General features: G+C 36.4%; 1 pseudogene across 1 annotated transcript; it reads right to left on the minus strand.

The window, feature by feature from the left end:
- Positions 1–1,409: 1,409 nt before the first annotated feature.
- On the minus strand, positions 1,410–4,206 carry LOC149256450 (uncharacterized; annotated as a pseudogene). The gene is made up of 2 exons (XR_016267276.1): positions 3,228–4,206; positions 1,410–3,121 (listed from the first exon to the last, which is right to left on the minus strand). The product of XR_016267276.1 is annotated as an uncharacterized LOC149256450 (transcript).
- Between the last annotated feature and the right edge of the window lie 7,841 nt (positions 4,207–12,047).

The following is a 12,047-nucleotide window of genomic DNA, read 5'->3' on the forward strand; positions in this document are numbered from 1 at the left end:
ATAAATAGATACATTTTGTTAGAGATAGTAAAACAAATCCCTAAATAATAGGAACTGAATATCTAAGAAAAAACTTAATCATAACTAAGTAACAATGTTCACCTAATCTCCATTAATTCTAACAAAATTTTCCAAAAAATTATTAAAAAAAAACATTTATTTCATTATAATAATAAACCTATAATTATTACACATCTCCCTTACTTACACTATTTAACACTTTACTTTTTAAATGCTGTAATAAACTCGTTCAAACTCATGAACAAATTTTCAAGAGATTTATTAAAAAAAAAAACCATTTATTTCATTATAATAATAAGCATATAATTATTACACATCTCCATTACTTACAATATTAAACACTTTACTTTCTAAATGCTGTAATAAACTCGTTCAAAAGGAAAGAGATCATTGATTTCAGAGGATTAAATGTAGGAATAACCTCGTTGAAAAGGAAAAAGAAAAGAGGTCACTAATTTCAAAGGATTAAATATTATATAAGTTAAAACCAGGACTCCATTCTGGTTCTATGAGTGGGGAAACCTGGAAACCTCGGGCAACCTTCACACTACTTGTTGAAATTTGCCAGTGTTTCTTTAGTTTCAGATATAGATTATTTGATTAGATTTTACAACTCCTTAACATAGTGACTTTGATTAAATTTTATATCTGTTAACATTATGCTCGAAAATAAGCTACAGGGTTAGCACAGAATCATCCTAACCGCTATATGCTAGAATAATCTATGTCAATCTTAATGTAGTGGCTATTCTCAATGTTCAGGGTTGGGTATGTATTTAGGGAGGAATACTAAGTGTGTTGATAGATCTTTCTCCTCTGAATTAGCTGTTCAAACAATTCTTATGGATAAACATTGCAATTTCATAATATTGCTCTTAGATTACAGAGGTAATTCAATAATATGATTACTTCAGGACTTTGCAAATTTAAGAAACTACCATTCAATTCGATATGTTGAGGCCTATTCAATGAACTTGCCGGGCTGGGGCTGCTCTGCCAACTTAGTTAATTGTTTTGCACTTGGTTGTGTGAGTGTATGGCTGATTATGTTATCACATATGAATCAGAGTAACTTGCATAGGTGGACAGATAATGCTCCACAGCTTCCCATGAACGAAAGGCAGGGTAGGTTCTTGGTAAAATATACCCATTTCTCCGTTCCTGATTTCAGCATTCCATTTACACTGTATTAGATTGGGTTCCAGTATTATGAATGTTTGGAACTAGCCAATGAACCTAGGACCTGCCTTAACCCACTGAGTTACGTTCCCTTTGAATGGTGGGTTGTTCATGTTAATGACTTGATGCAGAGTGGAATGCCGAATATAACAATGCATTTAAAATGGCACATTGGATTGTCTTTGCACTACATTTTTCGAAGCACAATGTCACACTAACAGAAACTGAATTTCACTATGAATATCTTACACTAACAGTAGCCAAAACACAAGTTCCATCAGCTAAGATCGCTAAATGACAGCCATTGAACAACAAAAAGATATTGTTTATTCCCATCTTTAATCAGTGGGGCAGAGGAGATGATCCATGGCTGTCACTGAGAACCTCTATTCACCACGCATAAACAGTTTATGCATATTGTATTATGCATAGAGTTTACAATTTTTCATGTAACTTGAAACAACATATGTGAACAACACTGTATCAGAGATTACAGAGTGTAGATTGTCAAACAATCAACCCCTTTGCAATGGCTCTATTGGTCTCTATATGAGTGGTCTCATACACAGGAAGCTCTCTTTGGTACATGTTCATGTCAATTGCTGCTAAATTCTCCAACTCAAACAGATCAGAACTTGAACAACTGGCATCATCATCGTCTTCCTCTTCCTCCTCCTCTTGTTTGTCAAGATCCCTAATTACCATACAATCCATAATGCTGTTTGCTTTCTGATACTTGCCAGTTATGCTCTTATCTGCTGCTGCTGTTGATAGGCTGTCCTCCTCAGGAATATGAAGTTTCAATTCTTTACTACTCAGTGGAGGCTTGTAGGCATTTGTAGATGGATGTGCACATGGATAATAAGGGGGATTGAGACTAAGGGCTGGATTTTCCATTCTGTGGAGACACTTCTCCCCACAAGGGCGAGATTCGTCATTAAGAAGTACAATTGTTGGGTAGAAAGTTACAGACCTGTTCTTCGACCCTCTGGATGATTTACTCAGACATGACCTGGATTGGACTGAAGAAGAAGATGAATAAGTGGAGCTGGGTTTTCTTTCAGAAGAATAATATGAATTGGAGTCACTTACAGAAGAAGATGACGAAAGCTTTGGCTTCTTGGTGCCCCCAACCATGAACAGAGAATTCAGAAAACGTGCGACCTTCCTGCCTGGAGAGTTTGGGTGCTTGGGCTTCTTGGAATCTTTACGCCTTTTGGACTTTAACTTCATCTTAGTATGATCTGCAGGGTTGAAAGGTATCTCAGTAGTTCGAAAATATCCATCTCCAATTGATGATTTTCCATGTAAATCTCGATCGCCAACAACCCATTTCCATGCTCTGCCTTCACGACCCACATGATGAGAATTCCCTTTTGTTTTAGCAGTACAAATGGAGGAACTATATCTGTATAGAGACTGCATCTGAAGATAAATATGAGTTGCTGAAGGTGGAATCACTAGTATAATTAGAAAAACACGATGCTGCAGATGACATTGTAGACTGAAAGGATAGATGAAATTCTTTGTGCTTGTCATATGTGGCTTCGGCTTCGTAATTTTCAGCATTGAAAACACCGATCTTGAGAGATCTTCCACACATGCATTTCTCATTCGTATTCATCCTTGCAGGATCCTCATCCCACTGCCTTTCAATTCTGGCAACGCGTTTATAACTGGAATTCCTCATGAGTGTGCTATTCTCTTGTCGACTGTTACTATTCTTGTATGCCGTCATTCCTCCCTCGTCTTCGGTAGACTTAAAGATTTCATCGAGCATAGCGGACGAGAATGACGGATCTCTGGAACGATGATAATGATGGCCTTGATAGCGATGGCGGTGCTGCCCACTGTGGGGATTATAATCCATTCTGTGGCAATTACAGTTCCCCTTGATTTTCAAACTCTATCTCAGACAAAACTACAAATATTTGAAAAGCAATATTAGGTCAGTGCTCAGCTCTAATGAACTCGCATTAGTATAAATAGACATGATAAGAATCATTGTCACATAGGTATCTCACTACCTGGAACACTCAATATACAAAAAAATATATCTTGATTGTCTCCTTACCACCACTGAAAAGCTGCAAGAAACAACCAACAGACAAACGAAAAGATGAATTCAGATTTTCTCGGAGACTTGCACTGCTCATGCAAAACGCAGAGTCGAAGTCCATCGTGTCTCCGCCATTTTCAGCACTTTGTGGAACATCTGGACTGACAGAAGAGAGGGGACAATCAATGCTTTCACTGCATTTTCTTTGACGAGTCCCCATAAAGCACCAACCACACATGCAACATTTATATATGAAATCAATCGATCACACATGGCACAACTCTCCACCATTACTGACCGCACATAGATAATTGCCAAAAAAAACTGGTCCAGCCCTGCATTCTGGATGTTCTCTTTCTTGGTTTTATGCTACCTACTGCTGCTGGACAACACATCGCTGGGTACCACGAGGATGAAAGCGCGTTTGCCGGGGCTGTACAACGTTCGGATTGTGATTCGTTGTGAAAGCAGAAAAGCTTGAGGGAGACATGGTAACGAAACCCTCGTTTTAAACCGGGCAGAATTTCAACCAAGTTATAGCCTCTGTTCCAAAAGTAATGCAATCTGCACCTTCCAAATTTTGAAATGCTACTCTGAAAAAATTGCTCTAAATCTCTAGTTTCACGGGCATAGAGTGCAATATTGTTCCAAAATTTTGACCCACATTAACAAAAACCTAAAACTTCTGAATATCAAAAGAGGAAATAGAAATGAATCTTCACCTGATCAGAAAAACCAAAAACTTCACCTGATCCGAAAAACAAGATTCACCAGAAGTAGAGCAACTGAAGTACCCCTTAGCTCCCACCTTGTCGACACCCTAGACCCTAAAATATCACATCGACTCTCTTGATTTACCTCTGCATCATAACACTTGAACCACCTATACCGTCCTTTGCATAACATCTCAAGCAGAACTTAATAGTTGATTTAACAGTGGACCCAACAAATCAAACCAGAAAAGACAGGGGGATGAGATTAAGATGGGTGAATTGCTCTTAAGCTAATAGATGTTATCATTGACATTGATCTATGATTCCTACTTCCTAATAGATGTTATCATTGATATTGATCTATGATTCCTACTTATAATGAAGTACTGTTTTATTAAATATTAATCTTAACTTATCAATAATAAACTAAGTTACCATAACAAAGAGATATAATAACTCTACTTCATTATCAACTATAAACCAGAGAAAGCTACAGCTACCTAATTGTATCATGGCCTATAGTTATTACTTCCTATTCCCATTTTAATCCATCATGCTTGTTCATTGAGAAGGCATGTGAGATGTGACGATTCTACACGGTTTTGGGCCTAAAAATACAATTATGCATTCCAATCAAATCAAACTATCCTAATAATTGAACCTTTTGCCCAATGGCAAGAGCAGAGAGGTCCATATCTCATGACCAAAGTACCATGTACGCCATAAGAGAAATTAGGACTTAATGGCCTCGAGAGACTATTGTAACATCATTGCCTTCCTGATATGTATCATGAACAAAGTTCATTAAATGCTCCTTCCCTGGACCGCATAAGCGTCTGAGGGACACAACGTAATGTACATGGTTGCATAATAGATATATGTCGGGCCCTTACGTTTGGTGCTGATGTGATTTCTCCTCCTGCTTTTCGTGGCCACATGAAATATCAACTTTATCCTATGCTGTTTCTATCTAAAATTATGCTGTTTCTATCAGAATTATACTATCTAAAATTATGCTGTTTTCTATCTGAATTATAATAATGAAGGTAAGCTATATTTAAAATTATGTTGTTTTCTATCTGAATTATAACAATGGAAGTAAGCTCAAGTTTTATTATTAATTTGGAAATTAGAATTTTGGTGTTTAGAATCGATTTGTAAATAATCCTATCTATATCAAACTTAAAAATATCAAATAAAACTAAAATTCGATGTGTAAATAAACCTACCTATATTAAACTTAAAAATATCAAATAAAGCTAAAATTCGAAAATATAATTTTTTTTTATCAAATTTTATTGTTTTTACCGCAGATAAAAGAGATTACAAACTTTTAAAGCCCTTAATATATACAATCATTTTAACATTACCCAAAGAAAAAGCCAAAAGTCCCCTCATCAGACTACTGCTACATTTACAGTAGAATATAAGCGATCTCGTGATCATTCCAACCAAGCCTGTGTTGAACATGCAATCTATAAATGCTGTGATGACGGAGCCTCTGATTATCTCAGCAACACCTAACAACAAAATGACCCAGCAATACAGACTGTAAGGTTAAAAAAATATTGACAATGAAATATCTCAAGATTCTGGTCACTATTTCTAAATAGTTACCCATTTCAAATCAAATCGAAAATCAAATAAAACAGTTTTCCATCAGTGAAATCCTTCAACTCAGTCACTCCATAAGCTAAATAATATGGATGTTTGAACATTTGAATAATATATATAAAACATGGTACTAGCGTTATTATTTTAACTAAAAAAAAGTAGGTTTGAGTCAAAAGGTCCCTGCAGAATGAAAAACCTAGAAAGTGCTGCCTAAGCCATCCTTTAGACACCTGCAACAACATCCTGACCCACCGAACCCCACTTCCTTTGACCGTTGATCTTTATTAATTTGGTTCGCTTCCATTCTTTCTTGGTAAAAGCAAATGAAAGTGTTTCTTAGCTTCTGTAAAAGCAATGAAAGTGTTTCCCCACTTCCTTCGTGAGGGCCTTATTAAACAATTTTTTAATTGAAATTAAGACATCGGGTTGAGGTTGCAATCAAAAGCACAGAATGAAAATGAAAAAGGAAATTATAGATAATGTTTATCCCTTACTTTGGAAGTGATAGGTTTATGGCTCTTCCATTTTATCAATATGAATTTCCAAACAAATTATAAATTGCTATAATTGATCTACGTGCATAATTTCAAGACTAATATGTTTATGGTTTAAATTCTTTAAGATTTTATTTAACTTACCAATGGAATAGTTTTGCTATGCAAGCTTTGAATGGGAAAGTAAACTGTGTTTTATGACCGTGCATCAATTTGAGATGTATTCAAAATCTAGTTTAAACTTTTATGTGATTAACTCATCTCTAATTCAATTTTACTATCAATTAAATGAAAAATACATATGAAAAGATATTTAGCTTCACACTCAATGAATGGAAAAGTGGTTATATCTTAATTAACAAAGTTTCATGAAAAATACATATGAAAAGATATTTAGCTTCACACTCAATGAAAGGCAAAGTGGTTATATCTTAATTAACAAAGTTTCACATGATATGAGAGATGGTTGTTTTACTAGATTTCATTATGATCTTGAAATTAATGCCAACCATTTTTCAACTTTCTATAGGGGATGCATGGATGTCCATTAGTGCATATATGTTTATATGGCTTGTATGAAGCTTTAGTGAGGATAAATGACATAATATGTGGCTAAATCCAACCTCTTACTCGATAAAAAAAAATTGTGTAGCCTATAGGTCCTAGACAATTCACTAAATTAGCTATGGGACAACTTCTAAAGGTTTGTTGGGCTATATATTTACCCTAAGTAAGCCAAATGAAGCTAACTAAAGCTTTAAAGCTTGACAAGCAACTTATGGAAGCCATGGAAAATCATAGTGGCATTTTCTTTCACTTCTAATGGTCAAATTTAGTAGAGAGACTACTTTAATCATAGATCCCCAATCTCATAAACTAACCAAGAATGAAGGATAGAAAGTTGTTGGAATTTGGGTGAGCTAGCATGGACCGTTATATAATTTTTCAAAATCTTGGTACCATTTGGGTAGAAAAATCAAAGGAATTGGCTTGTGGGGTTTATGTTAGCGGGTATAGATATGGAGATTTGGACTTTAAACCTTCTAGAGCCAATTTGAGGCATAAAAAATTGCCACTTTTGGGGAGTCAAAACTTTGTGACCATAGCTCAAACCCTTAGATATTGTTGTTTGAAATAAAAATATCTTTCCAACAGTGTGAAAATCACCTCAATAGAAATTCATGTGCACAATTTATGCTTCCCACAAGTTGATCACCATGGTACCGAGTGGATGCCAGATAAACCTCTATTACTCACCATGTGGGGCTAGTCACGTGTTTTTTCAAGAATATTCTAGAGGTTCCAAAACCTCACACTAATTGAGGGTTGATGCATTGAAATGCCATAAATCAAAACAACTACACTGCTATGTTAAATTTTGCGTCTCTATAAAGAGAGGGGGTTCTATTATTTTAGTACCATCCTTGTTCCATAATTGAGTAGAGAATAATATAAGAGGTAGAAGATTCTAGTGTTCATTTGTGTGTCTGGTTTGTTCATTTTCTTGATTTTCATTTTGGTTTCAAATAATTTCCATTAGTTTGAGCAATAAACTGAAATAAAAATTACGGGATCGAAGGAAATAAATTTCATGATATTAGAAGATCTGCTAGGAGTTACTATTCTAGTGGAATGTTGAAGAATGTAACTAGTGTCAGTCTTCATAATTGTAGTGATTCATCATGTAATGTATTTGTCAAGAGAAAGAAAATTTATTTTATGAGCATGGGTTTCATGTTCTATATATTTTGTTTCTAGGTCAAGCCGCCATTGAAGGCTTCTAGGTTTGCGTCAAGAGTCAAATTCAAAATGTAGTAGACCCTTCCTAGAATCCTTATGCTAAGAAAAAAAGTTATTTTTTATGTGTCGTGTACACCTCCACCAAGTCATCTTCCACACCCTTCAAGTTGGCCTCATATTAGAGGATCGAGCCACTACATATGGGAGATATTCAACCTATTGTGAATATCATCCACTGAAGATATTCGATTTGCAACTTAAAATAAGGAAGAAATGTGAAATACTAGAAGGAAAGCCTATCTTATGCTAAGAAGAGAAGTAAGCCAAGAAAAAGTTTGAAATTAGTGATCTTCTACCACAAGTGCAAATTTTCTGAAGTATTACAAGGCCAAAAAGGTGCAAAAGACCAAAAATTGTAGAAGAAGGAAGGGAGGGGCCGAAACCCTAGTTTTCATACTTGACAATTTGACTTGTTCATGGGAGGTTGACTTGATGGAGTGAAGGAGGTCACTTGTCTTTATCTTAGGTCCTGGTTATCCCAAATTTGATTTGAATCTACTAGTGGAAGAATTTGACCAGGTTTTCCCTTGCATAGGGATTTTTCCTTGGCTGAGTGCCTATATCTTGTGTTCATCTCATGATCTCCATGTTTTTTGCATTTATTTGAGGATAAAGAACATTAATATAATCAACATAAGAAAGATATAACATCACATGTAAATAGCAAGTAGGAGAAATCAAAAATAAAATTTCCCTAATGTTGCCCTACTGGATTTCTCAACATGGGATCAACGCTAAGGTCAAAAGCATTGGAAACTGTAAAATCACTATTGTTTAGAAACTAAAGGACTAATTATGCACCTAAAGTAGTCGAGCTCAAGAAGTCTAGGTCGAAGGGTAATAAAAGACATTTTTTGGGTTTGTGTTATCTCTATTTCGGGATAGAATAGGAACAAAAGCTAACCACAAGCTTAAAGGATAGAAATTGCTCAAAGTAAGACCAAGCTTCATTGAAGGAAAATCCAAATTTGGAAAGAACATATCTCTAGTCTTATACATATAACTAAGGCCACATGCCTAGGCTAACAAAACAAAGGTGTTAAAAAGAGTTAATAGGCATCATTTTGAAGAGCTAAGAAGCTAGGAAACTAGCCTAGATAAAACCAATAATATTATGAGAGAAATACAATTCATATATATGAAATTTAGGATCTGAATATGAATTGTAATGTTTTGTGCATAATTTGTAATGTCCTCCTCCCACACTTATGCAGACTAATTGGTCCATTGGGATAAATATGTGACGAAGAGTTATTGTGATACGATTGAACTCCCAGGGTATAGTTAAGGAAGTGGAATCGACAAAACAAAACCAAACTGGCCTCCCTCGGGAGTTATATGACCCCCAGGGGCTAACCAACCACTCTAGGTTCCCAACCCCTGAGTTGACGTGCTTTTCACTGAGCTAGACCTCCATTTTTCTCCCATGACAAAGTCTTTGTGTGACTGAAACACTCCAGTCGCTCCCACAGGCCTGCTTCTCAGTGACTGCAGTTCTTTACAACCAATTATGTGCCAATGAACTTGAAATCTGAGCCACATTTTTAGGGCTAGGACTCAGGCCTCTACCCCTAACCTAATGAAGCTCTCAAGAATGATAAATGAGATGAAAAAAAGGCCCCTAATGAAAAAATTGAATAAGGACCTGACCTAACTCATCCTAACCATGACAGACATTTCAACAAACACGTCATGAACATGTAATCCATAGGTCATAATTACACATCTGAACATAGGGGTTGTAGGTTTTAACCCCATATAGAAATTACCTGCATACGAATTCTAAAACACAAAAAATAAACAATGCGAGAGCATAACACATAAAACACACATACACAAAGATTTTCCCCTAGATCCCAAAACCGAGACTACCAAATTGATTTTTCATTATGTTCCTTTCAATGTTACAATACATATAGATAGATACCGAAACATCCAATACCATGGACTGAAAACCATCCCACCCAAAACCATGTGCGAAAACCATGCACAAAACCATAGGTAGGTTCACCCACCTAATATAGGGTCCAAAAAAAATTCCTCGGGCCGCTTTCCTGAACCCCGTAGAGGGTGGCTACCCGCCCCCCTCAAACCCCTTGGAAAAGTGGGGCTTTCGCCCCCCCTATGACCCCACCGCTGCAAAATCGACACAACGAAGGGGGGGCTTTGCACCCCCTCTAACCCCCTAGTTAACTAGGCGAACTAGTTGTGGAAAGAATATAACATAACCCAACAAGGGTCTCATACGTATCTGAGATTCATCGAGAAGGTCTGTTGGCCTCTCACATTAGCTGCATTATCATCTATTAGGTCATTCATTCATTAAAAGTTCGTCTACTAACCAAAACATGATGAGAGCCATAACTCAAAACAATCATAAAACCATACTTGTAACCAACATATAATCAAATAACCAATAATAATCTAACAACCATCATAGCCACATAATAACAAGAAATTTACACATAAAACAAAAGAGGAAAATAGATCTTATTAACATATGCAAATCCAACCAAGTTAGGGACTTCGATGTACCACCCGACCATAGATTGGGTTGAACCAAATCCCTCTTTCAGCCAATCACCCTCGCGCCATATTCCAAGCATGAATGTAGGATCTTATGGAATAAACCAAGAAAACAAAACCAGGGCTGCTAGAGGTCAAACCACCTCAACCCTCAACGAGTAATTCAACCTCACGGTTGGACATCACTAACCATCACCAGATCAGTCTTTATCCAAGCTGTACAGGGCTCCAGAGTGTTTGTTCCAACTCGACTTCTAAGACTAGTAACTCAAGCCATAGATGTTTTCGGGCTCCTGAGCGTTTGTCCAACCAAGGCTTCCAAGACTAGTAACTCAACCCATGAGGGCTCCAAAGCATTTTGCCAACCAAGGCTTCCAGGACTAGTAACTCAACTCAAGATGTTACAGGGTGTCTAGAGCGTTTTTCCAACCAAGGCTCCAGGAACTAATAACTCAAACCACGACCATAAGGAACATGAGCACCAACTAGAAAATAAAATATAAAACCCACAACTCCATGGCTCTGTAGGAAATGGAAAGGTTAGGAAAAACCATTGTCAATCCAGGGAATTGTCCATGCCAATGATAGATCATAACCAAATAACCACATGCATATGACATGCATGTCAAAACTATCAAGGAAATCATACATGCAACTTAGTATCTGCAAGAAAAACCCATTGTAGTTGTTGATCCCAATGTCCTCTTGTTCTTTCTTGCTTTTCCTTTGCCTTCTTGCTCCAAATCCTAAGCATGCCACAATGCTCTAAAAGTTCTCCAAGAAAAATATAAGTATGCAAGAGTATGAGAGAGACAAAATAGAATAGAGAGCTCCAAGCTAAAATTGAAAAAAAATTGAACCGAAAGAAGATGTGAACTGATCCTCAAAATAATTTTTATCATTGAGGCCTCTATTTTCTTAAATTTCCATTATTTTTCATTCATTTTCCTCCTCACATGCAACCTGTGACCTTTCACCTTCCTTTTCTCCTATTTTCCATTATTTTCATAAATAAAATGCCTCATACCTTTCCAAATCCCTTGCCATTTCCTTTGCCAATTTCCATAGCCATTAATTAATCACAAGTGATCCCCATCACTATGTTTTTTACCAACATTCAACTTGGAATACGTGTCCCATGACCTTGGTTATTATTTTGCCTTTATTAACTTTATTACATGAAATTTTAACTCGAGGTTGTTACAAACCCCTCCTCCTTAGGGGAACACCATCCTCGGTGTTCAATGACACCTACAAGAAGCAAGACTGCTGAAAATCAAAACATATTTCCCATGGATTTTTATAACTTAGCTCGTTGCAGTATTTACAATGAAAAACCTATTGAAAAGAAAACTAACATGAAAAACATGGCAACATGACAACCATACTGCTTATTGGAGCTTTATAACATAGCTCATTGCGGTATTTACAATGATAACCATATAAATATGTACATATACTAGACCTCATTTGCCTCCACCGACAAAAAATGAAGGATACATAGCTCACATCTAATCAACCATCTCCCATGTAGCTTCATCGGGTCCAAAGTGATTCCACTTCATTTTAACCTGCTCAATTTCTCGGTTCTGGAGCATGAGCATCTTTCTCTGAAAAGTGCATTGGGGTTCCAGCTAGAAT

Source organism: Pinus tabuliformis, chromosome 7 (assembly GCF_031772625.1).
Source record: "Pinus tabuliformis cultivar Carrire ecotype Pingquan chromosome 7, CPIR1, whole genome shotgun sequence".
NCBI classification, from domain to species: Eukaryota; Viridiplantae; Streptophyta; class Pinopsida; order Pinales; family Pinaceae; genus Pinus; species Pinus tabuliformis.